Source organism: Lissotriton helveticus, chromosome 1_1, assembly GCF_964261635.1.
Source record: "Lissotriton helveticus chromosome 1_1, aLisHel1.1, whole genome shotgun sequence".
Lineage (NCBI taxonomy): Eukaryota > Metazoa > Chordata > Amphibia > Caudata > Salamandridae > Lissotriton > Lissotriton helveticus.
In genome coordinates, this window is record NC_136057.1 from 1146408085 (window position 1) to 1146420580 (window position 12496).

Below are 12496 nucleotides of genomic sequence, written 5' to 3' on the forward strand. Positions count from 1 at the left end.
AAGGATAGATCCATTAGTAACATCAAGTATGGTTATAACTAAGGCACTCCCATGGATAAACATTTGTCTTGACGAGGAATCCCCCCCCGAGCAAATTATTTCTAGCTTCGGGGAAATCCTGAAAGTCATCCAGAAGGAATTATTTCGAACTTATAAACCGGGTAGCCACTCTGAGCCAGGATGGTTTAACACGGCATGTCGGAAAGCCTTAACCGCCCTAAAAAAAGAGCCTCACAATTCAACTAGAGACAAAACCAAAGTAGCTAAACTAAGATCGGAATACAAGCAGGCCCAAACTAGCTGTAAAAAAGACCATAAAAACAAACTGTGGGCCCAACTACATGAGAGTTGCCACAGTAAGGACAGCTCTCAATTCTGGCAGGTAGTAAAATCTCCTTTTCTACTTGAGGCAAACTCACACCAACACCTGGATGTAGCTGTGACCGCGGACGAGTGGGTGACTCACTTTTCTAAAATCTTTAGTGACCTCCCCTCGGAAAGCGTTGCACACCCTAATCCAGCGAGTGCGTCCTCAAAAAAAGGGGTTTATCCAATCGACCTCCACTTCACACTTGGGGACGTCATAAGCGCACTATCTTCCTCAAAAACCGGAAAGGCTCCTGGCCCAGATGGTGCCCCGCTTGATATATTTCTTTTAAACATCGATTTATGGTCCCCAATCATCACCCAGCTAATGGCGGCAGTTTTAAATACTGGCCTTTTGGACTCTTGGTCCTCCTCCATACTTCTCCCAATTTGAGAGAAACAACCCCGCCTGCTACAGGCCCATCTCCCTCCTGGATTCACTGGGCAAGGCCGCGGGTCGCCTAATTCTGGACCGCTTACAGGACTGGGCGGCAGAAAAGAACATCATTACCGACCTTCAGTATGGATTCCGGGAGGGACTGGGTACTGTTGAACAGGCCCTAAACCTAACACTTCTAATAGGAAAGTATGTTGGGGTTAAACGGGGCAACTTATTTATGGTCTACGTCGACCTCAGCGCGGCGTTCGACTGTGTAATCCACGCCAAGCTGTGGTCCATTTTGGAGGAGTTGGGTGTTGACCCTCCCCTCATTAAATTTCTGCGCGAGCTTTACTCTGACGCCTCGGCTTGCGTAAGATTTGGCATGGGTGGAGAGTTAACATCCTCTTTTCCAATAAACCGTGGAGTAAGACAGGGCTGCGTCCTGGCTCCCTTTCTATTTAACTTATACACCAATGGTCTGGAAGCAGCCATGTTAGAAGGGAGTCAGGATCTACCTACCATCAATCATCGCCCTATTCCAGCACTACTCTACGCTGACGATTCCGTAATCTTTGCTAGGACCCTAGTACAGCTCCAGAAGCAGCTGGATAAATATTGTAACTACATGCTCTCACTTGGGTTAAAAGTGAACAAGACAAAGGCCTTTGTCATGCAAACAGGGCCCAAGGTAAAAAGCTCTAAACATCTCTGCATTGAGCAATGCAAACTGGAACGTGTTAGGGAATACCCCTATCTGGGTATCCTAATAGACGACCAGCTAACATGGAAAAGGGTGATGGTAACTAGGAAATTGCTTTACCAATGAGCAACTTCTGCCCTCGTCTCGTTCTCCAGAAAAATGGGTAAACCAACCCCACCTGTATTACTTAAAATTCATCTAGCTAAATGCCAGAGTATTGCCACATACGGAGCCGGTGTATGGGGCTACGTAAACACGGCGGAACTGCAAAAAATCCAAAATGGCTTTGTCAAATATCTGTTGGCCCTCCCACAGAGTGCCCCCACTTACGGCTGTCATATCGAGCTTGGGATTGACTACCTAGCAGATTACATCAAATGTCAACCAATGCTCCTATGGCATCGTATTTGGACTAAGCCGCAATGCCACCTCACACGTGCCCTGATCTTAGAATGTCTAGAGCTGACGTCCTGGAAAAACATCCCATGGTTGCGGTATGTGGTCAATTTCCTGAAAGATCTGGACCTTATACAGTATGTCATCGAGCCTTCATCTATCACCGAGATGAGTAGAAAAACCTTGAAATATCAATGTCTCAATCATCTAAGGGAACTCCGTCTGTCCGGTGAAGTATCCAAGCAATCTAACGCTCATATCTTGATGGCCCAAGTGTCTCCAGGTATACAGCCTTACCTTACATACCATATATCTAATCACGAAAAATACCTATTAACCTGGTTCCGTTTTAATCTGTTTTTTCGATTGGTTACTTTTCCTAAAATGTTAGATTGGTCACACGAATTGGAAAAATGTCCATGTGACAAGGTCTCCCCCCAAACAACCATGCATGCAGTACTGTTTTGTCATTACTATGTTGAAACACGTAAACGCTGGGTTTTACCAGTGCTGCGCCAGATGGGGTTGAGGACCTGTCGCCCGGCGTTTCTAGCATTACAACAGCTTGAATCACAATATGTGGCAAAGAACTTAGCCTTGTTTTTGAAATCATGTATAACAATTCGTAAAGCCATATAAATGAAACCTAGTTAAATTCTCGAACATCTGTATTTACTCTGTTTATGAACTAAAGTGTATTTACTTCTTATTTTTTATTTCTTTTTTAACCTGTACTGTACCAATGTATTAATAATAATGTGCTTTTTTATGATGAAGTGTTTAAATATGATGTACTTTTTATGATTAACAAAACGCTTAATCGAATAAAAGATTTTGACTTGACTAGTATAGTAACATATTAATAGGATAGGTTAAGATAGTGTTGCGGCTACGTTTCTTTTCCCTTTGGGTGGGGGGGTTGATGTCCTTTTTTAGTTTGTGTAGTAGTGTATAGTTAGTATTACATGTGTAGTTTAGTTTAATATGTGTTTAGGTATTTTAGATATAGTGATAGTTGTAGTGATTATTGTAGTTTTTGATAAGTAATTTTTGGATGAATAAATACAGTTGATTTCATTACTGCTTGCAATGATGTCAGGTAGGATGCAGAGTGTGTGTCTTGATACATTGTATGCTACTCAGGCCATCTGTGGAGTAATCTCTGTATGTGTGACTATGGATGTGACCTGTTACTCTGATGCATGTATAGTGTTAAGTAAACCTTAGCTGTGGGATCTGTTGACTTGCATGGTTGTCAGATGACATAGGATTTTGAATGGTCTAGTCTATTGACATGGAATATTTAAGGCACAACATATGAAGTGTGATATTCAGAGTTGCACAAGACAATGTTTCACATTAGAATTAGTACATAGGAACATGGTATTGTGATTGCCAAAGCCAGGGGAAGTGGATGAGTTTGGTGTGCGATAGTCAAGGAATGGTATATTTTCTGCTAATCTATGAATGTTTCCCAGAAGAGCGTTTGTGGACGTTGCAGGACAGTGGAGTGAGGTATTCAGTGTACTGAGGTTCAACAGACTACCAAGGGAAGACAGGCCTTTGTACATGACTGTCTGCAATTTTTCGTTGATAGGCATACAAATGAGGCTAGGCTCACAGCATACACTGAATCTTGGATGCAATACTATGTGGGAATGTACACGCCTCTTGCCAACACTTTATTAGCATTTTTGTACTGCAAGGCAGGGATGATTTTGTCACCAATCAGGGTAATGTGGCCACACATCTCATAGAACGTCCCAGATGCACATTGCATGAGATTTCTGGTGTTGACTTAATCTTCTATTATTGTAATCACCACACACATTTGATGTGTGTGCACACAGACACATGCAACTGTGACAGAACATTGTGGATGCACCGTGTATGTTGATGTTCATGTGCAAAATTAGGCATGGTGCCTCAGACATTGGCACACAGGTGACATTGTGTACAAGTGCTTGAGTAGTCTGCAGGCAAGTGTGTATGTGTCAGGCTCGCAATGGTAGCACAAGCTTGGACACTACTCAGACACATGTGTGCAATGCTGCAGGCGTGCAGATGTTGGTCAAGGCATGCCTGATTGTGCACAGGGTCATTGACATTTGCTGCACATACACAATGTGGCATCCGAGTGACATGTGTAGTTGTGCATTCTATTTGTATGTGCATGGTGATGTTGCAAGGGGCCCATTTTGTAAATGTTGTACATGTAACATTGTAGTGCCACTGTGTGTTTTGCAAATGCACTCTGACCCTGCTGGCAGGCAGTTTGCTCCACCTGCCACCACACGGCCGCCAGCTGCCTGGGGCCTGCTCCCTGCCGCACGCCTGTGTGGCTGACGTTTTCCGCTCCTTCACGCTGCTGCGTCCCTGCGCCTCCGCGACCAGCTATCCATTGGACACCCCACTCCGGCGTCCCAGCTGCTACTCACTCCCTATCTCCCTCTTATGTAGTCGGCACAGCGGGTGGGCAGCTGGTGTGTGTAAAACACAACAAAGGCAAGCCTGTCTGCACCAGGACTGCGCCCCGCACCAGACCCCTGGACCACGCTAAAATCACGGAACCAGAGTACGCTACGACACCAGCACCCTCCACACACTCAAACACATCAAGTTCAACACAGCTTCCAAGCCACCAAAAACAGACTCACAGACCTTTCTCCTGCCACACCTGCAGCTTCACCTACAACAGTACCATCAAACCTCCCAGGACTGGACACAAAAATCTACGCTGCATACTCCTCAACACCCACACAACACGCAAACACGCCGTATATCTCTGGGATCTGCTCGACACCTCCACCCTTGATGTGGCCCTCCTGACTGTGACATGGGGGTACAACTCCTTTGCTCTTGACATCGCCATAGCCATCCTGGATGTCTACAAGATCACCCACAGTGATCACACCGACTGAACCAGAGGATTAATAGCCATCGTCCACAAGTCCACCCTCAAGCTCGCCACTCACGCAGACAACATCCTCAACACAGCCAAAACACCTGCACTTCCAGATCCAAACCGACCCCAACACCAACCTCACCAGCACACACACACTCACCTCCACAGACTACATCCTCCTCGGGGACCAGAAATTCTACCTCAAGAAGAACAACAACACTAAATCCACCCCCCTGATTGACAACCTGGACAATCTCCGCCTCAGACAACTCGTCAGCCCACCAACACAAAACGCTGGTCACACGCTGAACCCCATCTTCTCCACAGGTCACTTTCTACCACACAACCTAATTCCACTGGACTGACCACCACTGCATCCATTTCCCCTTCAAGGAACAAACCACGGAGCACTGCACACAACAGCTACCTTGCCACTGCTGGAGCTAATTCACCGAAGAGCAGCTGAATACCACACTCACCCAAAACCCACACACCGACTACAACAACCCAGACACTGCAGCCTGCCACCTCAGACAGTGGATCTGAGACAGCGCCAATACCCTTGCCCCACTGATTCACCAACCAGAGCTCAAAACATGCATGCCGGAAAATGGAGAAGATATGGCGCCACCAACAAACTCCGGACAACTACGCAGCCAACAATGACGCCATCTGCAAATATCACCACATCATCTGATTAGCCAAGGGATCCTCATTCAAAGAGCATCTGGATGACAATTCACACAAGAGCAATGAGCTGTACAGCATTGTGAAAAAACTCTACAAAACCAGCACCAGCACCAACAATAAACCTCCCTCATAAGAACTGTGCAACGCACTAGCCATCTTCTTCAAACGCAAGATCGCTGACATCCATGACAGCTTCAACATGAGACACGCACCAAAAATGAAAGATTCCACCTCCCCTGTGATCACCACCAGCACAAACCCCCTGACCTCTTGTTCCAACGTCAACAACGACAAGATCCACAAGATCATGTACTCCCTCAGACCCGTGACCACACCACGTATTATACAAAGCAGACGCTGCCATCACACCCCAACTACGGAACAACAACATTTTCAGTAAGTTGGATACACCCAAAAATCAACGCCCTCCTCAAGTTGAACAAAGCAGACCCCAAAGACCTCAAGAAATTCCAGCCCATATCCCAGCTCCTGTTCCCAGTGATGCTCACCCAGTACAACATCAACATGCAACAGGGTCGCCACATGGGAGACAACAACATCCTGGACCCATCACAGTCAAGGATCCAACAAGACCACTGCACTGAGACAGCCGTCATCGCCGCCACAGATGACATCAGGCACCAACTGGAGAACGGCAACACATCACCCCTCATCGGCCTGGACTTGTCAGCCGTATTTGACATGGTCTGCTACCACACTCTAAAAACACGCCTCCTATGAGCCAGAATCCAAGAGAAGGCCCTTGACTGGAGCACGTCCTTTCTCTCCGGCAGGACCCGGAGCATCCACCACCGGCACTTCAGATGCAAGGACACCTACATCATCTGCGGCACCCCACAGGGCTCATCCCTCAGCCCAACGCTGTTCAACATCTATATGGCCCCACTCGCACAAATGGCCCACCAGCACTACCTCAAATTCATCTCCTACGCTGATGACACTCAGCTCTTCCTCGACCTCACCGAGGACCCGCACCCTGACATAACCAAACTCGACAAGAGAATGTAGGCCGTCGCCGACTGGATGAGGAACAGCGGTCTGTAGCTGGACTCTGACAAGACGGAGGTACTCATCCTCAGAGTCACCCCATCATCCTGGGACTACTCCTGGTGTCCTACCACACTGGGAACAGCACCGACACCCACCAATCATGCACACAACCTAGTATTCATCCTCAACTCCTCCCTCTCCATGTCTACAAAGGTCAATGCCATATTCTCCTCATGCTACAACACACTCTGCATGCTCCACAGGATGTACAAGTGTATCCCAAGCTAAACAAGTAAAATGGTGACACAGGCCCTCGTCAGCAGCAGCCTGGAATACAGCAACGCCCTCTACGCAGGAATGCCAGACATACACCTACGGCATCTACAATGCATACAAAATGCCTACACCCGACTGATCATCCACATCCCCCGCCAATGCCACATCACCCCCACCTGAGAGACCTACACTGGCTCCATGTTGACAGGAGGATCACCCTGGGGCTCCTCACACACACACACACACACACACAAAGCACTCCACAACACCGGACCTGCCTACCATAACAGCTGAATCAGCTTCTACACCCTCACCCGCAAGCTCCGCTGCACCAGCATCCCCCTCACCACTGTCCCCCACATCCAAAAGACAACCTCCGGCAGCAGACCCTTTTCCTACCTCGCCGCCATGACCTGGAACACCCTCCCTACACACCTTGCCTTTAGGAGACTCCTCAAGGCCTGGCTCTTTGACAGTAGCGACACCCTCTCCCCTCAGCACCTTGTGACCCTCACGGGTAAGTAGTGTGCTTTACAAGTTGTCTGATTGGTTGATTGATTGATTGGGGTGCTCTGGTATTGTGATTTGACTATATTTGCCTAGCTTTTTGGTGCACATCCCGGGTTCTGTCTGGCTTGCACAATGGTCCATGATATGACATGTGTACGACAACATTGTATTGGCTTTTTCATGAGGGAGATGCTGCTTCTTCAACACAACAGTGCTTGCTGATATGCACTATTGTAGGGGCGGAGTCAAGATGGCGGGTTGATGCCGCCAGGTGAAGCAGGCAGCGCGGGGTAGCTCTTCCCGCAGCGATAATGTGAGGAAATCGGCAGCGAAATACGCTTACCCTTTGGAGACCAGAGATGAGTAATCTAAGGGAAAGGATTCAAGGAACGCTGTAGGGTTGCACGAGAAAACGCTACGGAAGAACTCTTGTCGAGCCACTGATATCTGATAGCGTTTGCGGCTGTAAAATCACTGCGAAATCCAACCATCAAGCTGGAAGCTGAGCGCTGATTTTCGAGCGACTGAGCGACTGATACGTTGGATAAAGCTACAATTTTAAAGTACTCAAACCTCCACAAGCAGGAATTTACCTTTGTTCAAACGAATGCTGCAGATTATTTGCCGTCTGGGCAGAAAGATACTGCCGTTGTGGAAGCTACGACGTACCTCCCTGTTTCAAGCTCACGGGTCCAGCTGGGCGGGTCTAGGATCTCTAGTGGCACAGCTGAACGCAGGAACAGCTGAGAACTGAACGCCGCTCTCGGGAGCTACACGGAAGACGGATACCGGCATGGCTTCGAAGCTGAATACCCGCTCTACACGGACCGGCAAAACCGGCGGGCAGGATATGTCAGGTACTGCTACTGCTACAGCTTCCAAATGTAATTTAAAACCGGGCGAAAATGCTACCAGCATAAAGGTAAAAGCGTCAGTGGGGGTTGCTAACGGGGTTAAAGGAAACACAACCCTGAATCAAACAACTAGCCCGGATGTGTCGGTCATGGGGGCATATAGAAATATCGAGACACTCGCTAGCGAAGAGGAAACTCCGAATATCATCTCAATTGAACAAAATTTGATACTTAATCCAAATATAGACAATATTGGGCAGACCATTCTAGACGATAAGGTAGAAGTCGAGGTGCAGCTAGAGGGTGGTCCTGCCTCAACATTCAGTACTATAAGCAGGGATGGAACCAAGATAATGCCAGACTATGAGAAAGCGGCTGGGAGTGTAAATCAGTTAGAAAGCCTAAATGCTACAACTTTAGATACTCTTGACTTTAGAAATATGTTAGGCCCTGCTGATACAACACAAGCAACTCAGCTGACAGCAGACCCTAAAATAATCAATGCAGCAGAGAGCACATCGACAGACGAAGCTGAAGCAATTGATGAGGGATTAAACCTAGACTACGAAGAGTTGTCTGAAGGGGATGACAGCAAGATAGAAACTACGCACAACAGATCCAACACTATCAAATCATCGTACTCAAGGAAAACAAAAAATAAAGTTAGGAATAAGCTGAAAAAAGCTCTCAGTAAATCACTGATTAAAGATACTTCTACGTCTAAAATGGCGCCAAAGGCTAAGGTTAATGTCGATGACAGCCCGCTCAGAAAATGGATACAAGCTAAGGGGGAGGGGGGGGGGGGGTAAAGAATATGGCGATGAGGCTATCTGGAGCAAGCCTGGAAGAAGATCTTTATCTAAAAGGGGGGAAAAAAACAATATCGCGACTGGAGACCCCTGGTTCATCAACACCAACACCAACAAGTATAGACGCAATCACATCACCAACTAATATAATATCTAGCGATTTGGATACAGCAATAGACACACATTTCATTGCCCCCGTTCTAAATCCTTCAGTCGACCTAACTTGTGATCAAAGATCAAACAGCTCACAGACAAACACATTAGATCCATTATTAAAACCTACGGTAGTGGGAGCCGGCACAGAGAGTAGTACAGAGAACGACCTATCGGAAATGGCTAGAACTAATAAAGAAACAACTAATGCAGGTCACAGCTCTCCTTCTGCTAACGTGCCGTTACTAAGGTCGGTCCGCACTGAATCTGCTAGTACAGCACAAGATAAAACGACCTTGAGTGCATCAATAGCTGGAGATCATCCAAATGCTGCTTCCATGGATCTGATCATGCAGACCCTCACAGAACAAAGACTAGAAGGCCAGCAACACTTCCTGCAGCTAAGAGAGGACAATACTAAGCTCCAGGCTTTTATGAGTGAAGTGTGCAAAAAGCTTGGAGGGGTTACTCAAGAGATGGAAGATCTTAAACAGCGAGTTGTGGTAGTCGAGGAAGGAGCAACTCACTCTGACGAGCTATTCAGATCACACGCAACACGAATATCTAAACTTGAAGCAAAGGTTGAGGACATGGAAAACAGGGCACGCAGACACAATCTCAGGCTCTTTGGATTCCCGAGGGGGCAGCGGGAGCGGATCCCAGGGCATATGTCGTGAATTTATTTAAAAAATCATGCAGTGACTTATCAGATTGGAACTGGGACTCTCAACTACAACGAGTACACAGACTTCCTCTTCTTCAAAAGAATAAAAACAGCAGATTTCCTAGACCATTTCTGATTTATTTTGACAACTTTCTGTTAAGGCAAGCAGTATCCCTTAAAGCTAAATCCAGTAGTCCGGTCACTATTGACAATATAACTTTTTTCGTACGGTTAGATTTAAGTAAGGGAACAATCGATAGACGGTGGGAGCTTAGAAAATTGATAGACTCTTTTATGGCTATCGACTGTACAGTTTATATACAAGAGCCTGCCCGCATCAAGGTGATTAGAAATGAGCGGTCTTTCTTTTTTACTGACCAAGAGGAGGCAGTTTCAGCTCTAGAAAAATTTACACTTGAAAGAGAAAAATGAAACTGTTACTAATGACGGGAGATCATATTTCTGACTATAAGGAGCTCCTTCAACTTTAACTAGTTGAATTACATAAAAGCACAATGGGCGGTAAGAGGATGGGATGAATCTCTGTTTGCTTTTCATTGCTTCTTATCTTTTCTTTCCTTTTTCCTACGGATGAATTAAATAGCATTACTGACAAGCGGGTAGGGTCTGCCTATGCGACTGCTACTTCACTAGGCTGCCACTCCAGTGGCAGCAGGGGATAGAGGGGCGCTCCCCCCTAAGGGACTCGAGGGAGGGCGGGGTGGGAAGGGTCGTGGTTTCGGGTGGGGGGGAAAGGGGAAAAAAATGTATTGCAAGTAAGAACTAGGGTGCGGACAAAGTAATGAAACGTTTTCATAAAGACTGTATGCAGAGGAAAGCTAATAAATACAAATGTAAACAATGTTTAAGACAAGATTATTAGTTTGGAATGTCGCTGGCCTCAATAGAAAGCATAAGAGGAGATTGGTACAGGAGGAGATAGGCATGTATAAACCCGAATTCGCGCTTCTGTCAGAAACTCATATTAGCTACCAAGATAGGAAGGTGCTGTCCCAAATTGGGTATGAGCTGGTGGTCTGTTCAACTTTGGGGGCCTCAATTTGGGGGGTGGCCATTTTAAAACAGAAAGGATTGGGGATGGAAATTTCCAAAACTGCATCAGACGTACGGGGGAGGTGGGCGATAGCCCAAGTTCAACTGGAACATAAGAAACTTGTTCTATGCCTGGTATACGGCCCTAACATAGATGACCCTAAGCTGTTTGAGCAACTAAGCATTAAGTTGTTAGAGTGGGAGGGCGAAGTGCTGGTGATGGGAGACTTTAATTGTGTAATTGACTACAAAATTGACTCCACAGGACAGGGCTCCCCACGTAGGATGCGTAAGTTTAGGTCTGCAATTTTGGAATTGGGCAGATTGCTTAATCTAAAAGATGTATGGCGCTCTAAACATCCTAATCTTGCTGGGCATACATATTACTCAGCGCCCCACAGATCCTGCTCAAGAATCGATATGGTCTGGGCGACTGACCAAATAGTAGGAAAATGTAAGATTGAATTGTGTCCGAGCATTACATCCGACCACAACCCGATTTTACTAGAGTTCGAGAACGGCGATTCGAGGCCGGATGCACGACATTTCACATTCCCAAGATACCTACTCACAGATTCCGGTTTTGTGACTTCTTTAAAAGAACATATTAAAGAATTTATTGAGCTAAACATTAACTCAGCTACTGTTAACATAGTTTGGGACGCATGTAAATGCAGCATAAGGGGGTTCACTCAACAACACATTTTTAGGACTAATGCTGAGAATCGCAGAGCTACTAAGAAAACCACTTCTAATATATCACAAATGGAGCAGAATCTAGCAGACGCAACTAAACAAGGAAATGCAAACATTGAGGAGCTAAGAATAGAACTGCTTAAATTACAATCTTCTCTCAAAAAGATACTAAGAGATAGATACTGTGCCAAAATACATAAATACAAACTAGCTCAATATGAAGGAGGAGATAGAATTGGAAAAGTTCTGGCATATAAGGTTGCGGACAAGAAGGCAGGAACAAAGATTAAAATGATCAAAGGGTCTAATTTGCATAAATACGATCAGCCAGAACAGATTCTCGGTCAGTTTGTCAATTACTATCAAAATCTATATACTCCGGATAATATTCCCACTAGGGCTGTAATTACTCAATATCTAGATAAATATATGCCCATACAAAGAGATATTGATATAGAAACGGTCCAACAACTTAGCTAAAAAATAACACTAGCCAAAATAAATACGGCTACTTTAGCCCTACCTCCGGGAAAAGCCGCCGGAGAGGATTGCTTGCCTATAGAATTATACAAGACATGCGCACAGGAACTATTACCTCTTTTAAAATCTGTTATCGACTCCATAGACAAGTCGGGGAAGGCTCCTATATCGTGGAAAATAGCCAAAATAGTTTTCTTTCTTAAAAAAAGCAAACCTCCGGAAGACTGTGGGTCCTACCGGTCGATCTCCCTGCTTAACGCAGACGCAAAAATATTTTCTAAGATACTAGCAAATCGCTTAGCCCCCATCATGCCGGCTTTGGTCAATACTCAACAGCATGGGTTCGTGATGGGGAGAGACACTACGGCCCATGTGAATACTGCGATTACTGCTTTCGATGTTTCCTCAGCAACTCTCACCCCACTCGGAATGGTCATGTTAGACGCAGAGAAAGCATTTGTTTGAGTGGGGTGGGAGTACTTGTGGGAGGTACTAATGAAAGCAGGCATCCAGGGCCAATACTTAGAGTGGGTATGCTCATTGTATGATAA